The sequence below is a fragment of the Apostichopus japonicus genome, chromosome 9 (genome assembly GCF_037975245.1).
Source record: "Apostichopus japonicus isolate 1M-3 chromosome 9, ASM3797524v1, whole genome shotgun sequence".
Classification (NCBI taxonomy): domain Eukaryota; kingdom Metazoa; phylum Echinodermata; class Holothuroidea; order Aspidochirotida; family Stichopodidae; genus Apostichopus; species Apostichopus japonicus.
Window position 1 is genome coordinate 818,006 of NC_092569.1, and position 11,291 is coordinate 829,296.

An 11,291-nucleotide genomic window follows, 5' to 3' on the forward strand; every position below is an offset into this window, starting at 1 on the left:
CAAAGACGAGCTTACTTTCTTCGATATTCTATAGGTTATAAAGAGATTGCAAATCAAGGACTGATAACATTTAATTTAAGCGTATATAATTGAGACAATATTCTTGCCTTTAAGGCGTTTGAAGTACAAAGTTACCAAGGCTATGAAAATTCATCTCTGAAAGCGGCGTGTACTTGAAACATTGACACTTTTCATTTTTAATTGCTGATCAGAAGTGAATGTTAGAATCATCTGTCTGTGTTGATAGATGTCAACCAGATTCATTACAAAACCCAAGAGTTCATCCAATCTCTTTAATTGGGCGTTTTATTTGTAATCAGGTTGCGAATCTCGATCCAAGTCGTTTGTTTTGTATAACAACTTAGATCACAAAGTATCTTCTTACTTCTTAAAACAAAACAAAACGCAAAATTAAACATATTTCATACGAGGATTTCGAAAGGTAATGGAGATGGCAATTTCACCTATTACCAGAAGCATGAAAATCATTTTGTAGGTTTGTAACACAAAGGCCTACATTCAGAGAGGTCATGAAGTGGACGCAAACAATATATATATATATATATATATATATATATATATATATATATATATATATATATATATATATATATATATATATATATATATATATATATATATATATATATATATATATATATATATATATATATATATATATATATATTTCATTTATATATATTTCATTTATATATATTCATTTGCCTTTGTCGTTTACCTCCATTGCATTAACAATATATATATATATATATATATATATGTATATATATATATATATATATATATATATATATATATATATATATATATATATATATATATATATATATATATATATATATATATATATATATATATATATATATGCCAACAGGCTTGCCAACAGGCTACAGTAATATTTAAAACTTTCAAATAATATTCTTTTAAGTAAGCTACCTTTGACTAAGTCACGCTTGGTGGTCTTCCGTTGTGTAGTGAAAGCTTTTTTCCGTGAGATTCGAAGGACACTATTATTATGTTTGCGTTTTGTCAAAAGAAATTATTTCTTAACGGTCACGTTCACTTTTTATAACAAAACCAGCACTTGCATCGACAATTTTCTTAAAATTTATTTTAAGCTTAATTATTTTGGATATTTTATAACTGGCCTTTATTTTAAATGAGTCGCATCAACCTTCATATCATCTCAACTTAAAATTTGAAACGGGAGGGAGGGTGGGGGGGGTATATATTGGCTTCCTGAATTTGTTGATGGTCTGTGAAATGTGAAAGGACAAAAAATACAGTCATTATTTCTACCTTCTCCTATTATTTCTCTTTTTTTGAGGGAGAGACAGAGAGAGAGATAGAGAGAGATTTTTTTAAATTTTAAACAAGTAAGAGGTTGCTGGTAATCATACGACTTTAAGGTTGTTTCCTCATTCCGCACTTGCCATTATTGACAAGAAGTTTCTTTTAACTTCATATGGGGAGGGGGTGGAGAAATGGGGTGGATGAGGCTGGAGGGTGTGTGAGTGGTGGTTTGGCGATGGGTTATTCTACAAAAGCAGTCCTGTATACCTATATAGTTGTGGTTTCTGCAAATGGTATATTTTATCTTTGTTGTACATTTGATCGTATACCTGTTAGGAGTTTGATTGTTGGCAAATAAACCCTCTAATCAGATACAATAGGGCTATTCATCATTACTAAGAATTGGAAATAAAGAAATCAATGAATGACAGAAATAATTCATGTTTGTAGTAAAATTAATTAGGAACCCCAACTGTTCTTTAAATCACTATTGTTTTATCTTTCCCTTTTATCTTTTTAATTTGTCTTTGGTTTGTCGACAAGATGCTCATATGTTTGTGACTGCACTAGACTATATCTTACAGTGGTTACAAACGAGTATAGTGGGAAGCCACTAGTCTGGAATAATTTGATTAATTCTCCCGTTTCATGATTCCTTTCTCCCCACGGAGCCAAGATAATTGTTTATAGCTGCAAAATTTGCTAATTGATATTATATCAATTAATCAGGTCTCTGAAGAATACCATTTTCATGTATTCTTCATATTTTTGTTTGCTTGTTTTGAATCCCACCAATATTATATGATCATTTTACTAGCAATAAAGAGCAAAGCAGAAATCAAACAATGCTTTGGAATTTTTTTTTTTCGCACAAAATTAAACTTGCCGTTTCTCGGCGACGCAATCACAAGTTTCGAAGGGTGTTGAATCAGTCGAGAGATTCAAGCTAAGTTGGAACATTGCGAAATTTAGTGGGCTCGGGAAATTATGTCGGGGTTTCTGGAAATTATGGGATAAAGCATATTGTATTCTCATTTTCCTTTATACACTTAAGGAAAAATTAAAATTGTAGAAAGTATAGTTGCCAGGTGACATATTTATCACGACCTCGGCACGAACTGGGTCAGAACTGGCTACCTCTGCCTTTACGCGCCACTGCTTATCTGAAGTTCTAACAAAATAGACCATTAACTTTCTTCTTTATTTTTTTCGCTCTTCATGAGTAAGATTATGTACTTACGCGAAGAAAAGGAAACACTCTGTTTGTTGCCAATGTAATAATAATAAATTTACAATTTACTGACTGAAAACAAGCATTGGTCTAAGTCCCAACAGGATGGAATGTAGACTAGATTTCATTCTCCTGTGTAAACCATGATAGCCATCTCTACATACAGAATACAATGAATATTTATCTCAATTTAATTTTGTTTATGACTTTGTCCTTTGGGTTCTATTTTTAAGACATTTTTGCGACATATCTTTGTAATGAAAAGACTAAAAAAATATAAAATACATGTTCAAGCTGATTGGATTCTTAGCCTAACACGATTTTCAATGTAATTTAAAACTCGCTGAGGGTCTAGCCTGATGATGTGATGCCCCGTGGTGAATAGCAATGGGAATAAAGCTCTCAATCTTTTAATGAGGAAAACAAAAGGCTAAGTATCTATTAGAAGAAAAAAACATGTATTTCGCAGACATCGGAGCTTTGATGTTCCTTCTACTTACGGTTTTGCATCCATATGAGTTTACTATGTTTTAACAGTGCTAAAATATGTTTTATACATACGCTATGTTTGGGAACTGTCCAAAATAGTTTTAACCAATATAAAATAAGTTAAGCACAAAACTTAAATAAAATAAATTATTATTATTAATAATTATTATTTAATTTAGTAAATTATTCCTTTATTTTATAAACAATTCAGTTTTTTTTTGGGGGGGGGGGCGGTTTTTATCATTTTTTGCAGATCATTTTCATTTAAGAGTCGCGCGAACTTTTAACAGATGATTTCAAATAAAGTATATATGTGGAAGATTGTCAACTCCGATTTTTCCAGCTTTCAAACTTTCTCTATATTAAATATCATTTGACTCTTAGAATGGACTTTGAACAAATCTTTCTATTTCGTTCGATACCTTTAGGTATTTCTTGTAACTAGAAAATTGATTTCTTTTTGAGTAAAGTCTTGAAAGTTGAGGGATTACTAGGAAACATGTAAACATCTTATACGGAAAACTTTCGGAAGCGTTTGACCGCTGAGAGAGAATGTGAGGGAGAGAGAGTGAAATGGATAGAGCTCCCTAAACACCCCGGGGTTACTAAACATCTGCTGATGAGGTTCTGAGTCGATGTAATTTGCTGATATTTTGTAGCCATAGGTTGGTAAAGCCAGCGAGGTTGATGTGTTATTATTACATTAATGCAGCTGTTTCGTAAAATAAAACTAAGAACGAAAAATCAAAACTGTAGGTCAGAGACCAAGCTCGAGGAGTATAAGGTGCAATAACCCTGCAAACTTCAAAAATATATAAATTTAAAGAAAAGGATTAGTTTTGGACAGAATTCCATTATCGATAAATGATAGATGGCAAAGATGTAAGACGATGGCAAATAAAGTTACAAACATCTTTCACGTGTCACTGGAAGGGGGGAGGGGAAGGCGGGGGGGGTTGGAAGAACCATTCTTTTAGATTTTAAATTTCTGGAGATCAAAACGTATGCGAGTTTTTTTCTTCTTCTTATGTTCCTTCTGGGAAGATACACCCTACTTGGACCCCAGTGCCTTTAGTTAGAAATTTCTAGGCTTGTCAAGACAGTTCTTTGATTTTATCGTTTCACTTTATGAAGATTACTTACACACACAAAAAAAACCTTTACAATGACATGTACACAGAACACTTAGACTTAAGTCATCAGTAAAAAGTGGGCCTAGTTTGAGGAACTTCGACGTAGTAATGGAAACATTCAGATGAGATATAAATCCCTGGGAAATAATCAAGGGTCTATTACAGGTGCAAAAACTCGTACAAGATAAATTGTTACTTGCGGCCATGTTCTTTAAATAACTATACAGACGGTGTGAAGAATTGCAAAATAATGGGGGGAAAAGGAAGATTTTTGACTTTCAAGAAAAGACGTTAGTCAAGAAAAATTCTAGACTTCTTAGTAACATTGATTACTTTAATTTCCTTCGAGACGGACTGACAATGGGATTTCCATTTATTTGTTCCTTATTTTCTTCCCGTGTTATTTAGACAAATATCAGGGGAAAAATGAAGGATAGATTGGAGACATTTATTGAAAGGTAAAGAACGTAAAAATTGGGAAAGTTATGAAATTTCCAAACAGGTTACATTAAGAAGAATAATTATGATCCACGTTGGAACATTCTAGGCATTAATCATAATTTACTAATATAGAATATGTTACATCCAATATCAAACTAAACATTCCGAATAACGAAGATGAAGAAAGAACCAATTCATAGAGAAACAAGTGCTCTGTAAGTGTTTGATTTGCGTGCAACCACAGACCTAGATTCTGCATTTTAGCTTGATGAATATAAGAAATTAGCAGGTTGGTTCAACTCATTGCATTTTCATAAGAAGGGGAAAATAAGGAATTGAAGTTAACGCGCTGTTTTTTTTTAATTTTTTTTTAGCAATTATAGATATTGGACGGTACAAGCGTCGCATGATAGACTCTTAGTTCAAAAGAATGAGAATTCACCCTTTGAGAATGTGCAGGATAAGAATTATTTTGATGAGAGAATTTCATTCTCACCGAAGAGTGGCGGCTTCACACAATAAGTAGGTCTAAACCAGAGGATATTTTTACTTTGTTTTGAACTAAACTTGGCAGGATTTCAAATATGCAGTATATATTCAAGAACATTCTTATGTATTTATATTCATAATAACATTTGACTGATAGTGTTTATCGCTGGAGAGTGAAGCAAGATAATTATAATATGCAAAGTGGAGTAGGAGAAATTCTCGAGCAAACGTTGCACAGGAACACCAGGATTTCATAAATGTTAATCCATGCTCCCTTATTACTTGCAACCATTATAAGCCTTTATCCACGCCACCCCCCACCCCCCCCCCAAGTGCCCAAACGCAATTAAAGCAGAGTTCCACTATTTAATTGTATGATCACATGGTCCAACCGTTACATAAACATATATAACCATGATTTCTCATGACCTACGTTCGTCGAATAAAGGTCAGAAAAGCTCGACTTACGCACACAGGACTTAGCGCTATGCGGACTCGACTTACACTTACTACATTAATACTGTTCGCGGTCAAAGGTCACAGCCTCGTTCATGTCAACAATAAAAAAATGTACGCATCTTAAGACACGTCTTAGTGAAGAACAGTTTTGTGAAACCGAGATCCAAACGGTACTTTACTAAGACGCATCTTAGTGTAAGTCGAGTCCGCACAGCTCTAAGTCCTGTGGATATATATGTTGGTTACCGCATGTAGCGTGCACCAGAACAGCTTGATTCATGTTTAAAACACAAAATGGATGTATGATGGATAAACTTTCAAAGCTATCACCCTTTTCAAAATGGACATTTTAAATTCTCATTCTTTCGCACTTGCTCACGTTTCTTCAATATTTTACTATCAGATGAGGAAAAATTAGCATAAAAAGCAATTTCATCTTTTATCTTCCTCCTATTTTGTTTTGCCGGGTTTAGAGTAAAATTTTCTACGTAATGAAGTCATTTGATTCTGATAACCGCGGCCAACATATCAGACAACTGTTATTCAGTCTTGTTTCATTAGTCGGGCCTTGATTTCTATTCCCTTTTCAATCTCATGACGTCATACTTTATATAAAAAAACAAAAAAATACTCGGTAAACATTCGATACAGTATCAAGTCGTTTGTCTACACTCCATTGCGTGCACATTCCATACATTGGTTATTCTCATACCCAAGAAGACGGTAATGAAATCAAACTTATTGTAGCGTTGTTAACTTCCACATGGACATTTGAACTCAAATCTTGTCAGAATAACTCACGTTACTTTGATATATAACCCGCAACTGAGAGAAAAAAACTTAGCCGCTCGGGAAATAAAAAAACGTCTTTCCTTGCGAAAGAGCAGTATTATTATTACTATTGTTAATCGAATCCTAGAAAGCGTTTGTGCGACCGAGCTCTAAATCACCATTTTCCGTTCAATCATTCCTGAGTATATAGTGCGGAGTAACATACTCGGGAGGAAAGTGATACACGGAGGTATTTATCCAGACAACTTCTCATTTATGGGGCAATGATTATGCCTATAGGGTCCGCGAGGGAATGGAATTTGGCCAAATGGAATGTAATGACATCAAAAAAGTGCTTTCTATTAGTCTTTTATAATGTTTAAATTTCGGAGTGGAAAGCACAATTCTATTTGAATATTATATAATTTTATTTCAAACCAAACTAAATATAGTTCCATAGTTCGAAAATAAGGTATACTTCGTTTATATTGGGATTTCAGCCAATTTGATTTTAGATTTCCAACTTCAAGACTATCTTTAATATTACAAGATATCTACAACTTATCAAGGATATTTTTAATACAGCTCTAGATTCTGCTCGAATTAAACAGAGAGATCTCAAAAAAATTATCAATCATCAATGAATTATAAATATATTTAACTTATGAAATATAGCTTGACTTTAATTCTTATGATACCTAATTGAATTCGAATGAAAGATATCTCAGAATTGAAATAAAGTTATCTCTAATGGGACTTACACATATCTCGAGTTAAACGTTCAGTTGACTTAATAAGAACTGAAGATATATCTAAATCGATTAAATACAGCAATCTCTTATTTCTATTTCAAATATACACTGTATTTAATAACCGTGACACACATACTCAAATCGCATAAAAGTTGGATGCGTTTTGAGTTCGGTATGACATATTACAGTTTATTTTTGATAATTTTGGCAAGATCACCCAAAAATTGGTTGTCTTTCACAAGTTTTGCCACAAAAATATGCAGAGATTTACATGAAATTTGCTTTTTGTAACATGACTTGCTGTTAACACAGCTGCATGCCTGAAATATATACAATAAACAACAAGAAAAAAGTGAGCAGAGGAACAAATTATATCGGTAAGTCCTGATTGATTTTTTTTTGTTTGTGAAATCGTGAGAAATTCATACCTAAATAAACTTTAAACAAGAACGTAACTGTTCGACCTACTTCACCGATGAAGAAATGGTCATGAATATTTATGATGAAGAACGAGACGTTCCAAGATGTATATAATGTTAGATTGATTTCAAAGCTTTAAACTGATTGATCATTCAGCACTGTCTCATTGACATTTGGAAATAGTCAGTTGACATGCAGAAACGCTAGCCAGGAACAGCAAATTTATACAAATTTACATCATTTAAGTGGATGGGAAATTTTATCCACATGAAGACGTTTTGAAAACTTAAAAGAAAGCAAATTACAGTGAATAAGAGAGACTGTTTCTTCGTTGAGCCTTCACTCAATCGATAAAAAGTACTTAACAAGCTTCAAATTAATAAATCAGCGAAACAAAATCAGTTAACGATTTAAAACAGCAATCGTATATATAGTACACGTATATATATATATATATATATATATATATATATATATATATATATATATATATATATATATATATATATATCTATATATATCTATATATATATATCTATATTTACATATATATATATATATATTTACATATATATATATATATATATATATATATATATATATATATATATATATATATAATTATATATAACGATACCCAATTGTTACGTCTGGTTTAATATGTTTATCGATGTTGGACAGGCCGTGGAGTTCTCTTTTCCTTACTTTAGAGAAAATTTATTTTCTTTTTGTCCGATGAAGAAAAGGGTAATGTTGACCTAAATAAAATTAAATCAAGTTTCTTGTTTTACAAGCAAAGGTTTTCAGCGAACTGTGCGTTTATCTAATTGCCCGTTCAATTGCAGAGAATGGGTTTTGCTTAGAAATGAGTAGCAAAGGAAAATTGCTTGATTTTAAGAGAGGGAGGAACATTTTTATCACACGCACGTGATTTTAATTGACACTGTTGGGCGAATATTTGGTCTCCGTAAATAAGGCTCATCGTGGCTCATTTGCACCTGGTGTTCAATTTGCTTGTATGGTGGAACTATTTATATATATATCGACATTCGTAAAATCACTTTGTTGGGGCACAAAGTTCCTAACATGGAACGAAACGGCTGATAACCCCTAATTATAGGCAACCAATGATTGTGAACATGTATTTCTCAGTTAGCATGAGAGGTATATTCAATTATGTGTTAAGCATATACACGACTTAGGCAGAATGACAGAGAGATCTCAACGAAAGCAAAATGCAGTTTAATGTAATGGATGTATTTTAGATCCTCCTGCAAGCAGGAACTCGCGAAGAAGCCTCATTGGCTTATCAAAGCTGCAAGCTGACCGAAGTCAGTCTCTTAGATTCATATTTAACGTCCATGATTATGAATTGTCAATAATTGTCAACAACTCTGTTACTGGACGACATACGTTAATCTTGGAGTGACTCGAACTGGGGACCTTATGATTGAAAGGCACGGTGTTAACCATTGAACTTACACTATATGTCTTTAGGCCCAACATTAATATTACCTTTGTTGTAGAACGTTAAAACCATTTCTGCCAGTGCAGGTTGTATTTCTGTAGCACTAATTGTTGAGAAAACATTTTAAACAGATCATGTTCATTAGTTAAAGTGACTGGACCTTGTAGCCTAATACACAGACCATTAGTTCAGTTCATCAGATGCAACACAAATTCGATGGGATAACGTAATACATTTTTATGTTCTCAGATTACATGTTATAATGCATTAACAAAACTTGATAATAGCAAATGGTGCATGATGAATGCCATCCAAGTCTGCTCTGCTTATATTTGAAGTGAAAAGAAAGATGTTGTGGTTGAGCTTTTAGAATTTCAAGAAAATGGATTAATATTAACAATTAGGCCTGCACTGACAAGCCGACATGATAATTAATTAAGCCTTGCAGTAGCATCCAGAGATTAAGCACATTTATATGTGAATATCTTGTAAATCGGAAAAGCTACACAAACATTACTATTCAATTTTATATTTCTATTTTCTGCCTAAAGCCATCAAAGACGCTCAGCTAGCAAACTCACATGGCCTGTGGGTGATCGATGTGTTATTTCTAGTGAATTTCTCAAGTTTGTATATACTAAAACATAGTTTTAACATTTCAAATCATCGCAACGCAGTACGTTATGAAGAATTAAGTAAGAGCGTCTTTACCAAATGAAACATATTTCGTGAACTATTTAAGTTTCAAATAGCGATTTTAGAACATAACATGTATTAGGTTTTAATAAGTTGGCTCCTTTTTTCCTCGAACAGTTTTCATTGTTATAGACTGCTAAAATACGTGTTCGTGCATGACATGAAATTTATTGGGGAAAAAATGATAAACGTTATTTGGTTTTTTATCAGATCGTTGAATGTTTTCACGATTAGATGTTTTTCCTACATTTTGAACAGATGTGAATTCAAAATGATATTTTTTCTAGTGTACTCATACGAATGGACTAGAACTATATTGTGTTTCTAGCCACGTACCTAGTTTGTAAACTTTGGGGGTTTGGAAGGTGCTGAAAGCATGTTTCCAGTATCGCAAAGGATGGTCCCCAAAGGCATATCATGAGCAAGAATAGGAAACTATGAGGCGCCAAAATGAACCCCATTGGTCGGAATTATATTACCTCATTACTTTGTCACGCCATCTCGGAGATGCAGAGCGCGCAATAAACTTGACAAACGTTGAAGGCTAATCTAAGGCATACTTCTGAATGGTTGCATAGCCAACATTGACCGACCAAGGCAGGCATTAGACATGTGGTTCGATATCCATTCCAATCTACAGAACAGATCTCGATGATTGCGTCCATTTTAAGAGTTCCATATCGTGAGTTGTGATCTGTCTACCCCGATACAGAAATTGTCGTGTACCACGCATTTCATGTTAATTGTTATCACCTAATGTACAAACATTTAATTTAGAACTCCCTCATTTAAAAACAAACAAATTTATGACTTATTTCCTCACCCCTGTTGTGCGGTTTTGGTAAAGTTATAACTGTATAACTGTTATAACTGTTTCCATGAACCCTCTCTTACTTTAACAGTCAAATATGGCGCAATCAAAGATTACGTCACCTGATACTTAAAGGGATCTTCCGGTGCTGGAATTAGTTGCTTAACAAAAATCATCATGGTATTTGGTATGGCATATTTAAAATACATTTTCATATACATATTCGCAAAACAAAGTTGCTTTTCTTTATGAAATGAAATGAGATTATGAAAAGAGATTTTGACACCTGAACAAACATTCTAAATGTAAAATATAAGAACCAAGAAGATTATAATAGGTGAGTAAAGGGTTTCAGAAAAAATATACCGTGATGACATCACAGACCACCTGCTGTGCTCCACTCTCCACCCCCCCCCTGAACCTCCCCCCCCCCCACAAAAAAAACAAGCTTTAGGCGGTCAAATAGGTTACCTTCAATCAAGCGTATTTCCCAGTTTGTAACAAGATACCAAGATGCACTTTTCACGTAACAGTGTAGTTAGTTTTCTTTAAGATGAATGTTACAACCGGGGTATATAATGACAAATACTACAGGCAAGATAATCTCTACGTGATAGGTCAAATAGATGGCGACATTGCAGTTTTTCTTTGTGTATGTATTCTAGCCACAATGTTGTAATTTAAGGTAGCCTACGCGCACTATAAACCCAATTGACTAACACACTAAATCACAGAGGTAATGCGGTCTCTAAGTATAGATAGAAGTTCTCACTTGCTAAACGCTACCCATCACTGGATAGCTGGCAAGCTGGCCTTT

General features: G+C 33.4%; 1 protein-coding gene across 1 annotated transcript in view; it reads right to left on the reverse strand.

Moving 5' to 3' along the window:
• The window catches only part of LOC139974276 (uncharacterized), a 75,398-nt gene that overhangs the window by 60,654 nt on the left and 3,453 nt on the right, over window positions 1–11,291 (reverse strand). The window lies entirely within an intron of this gene.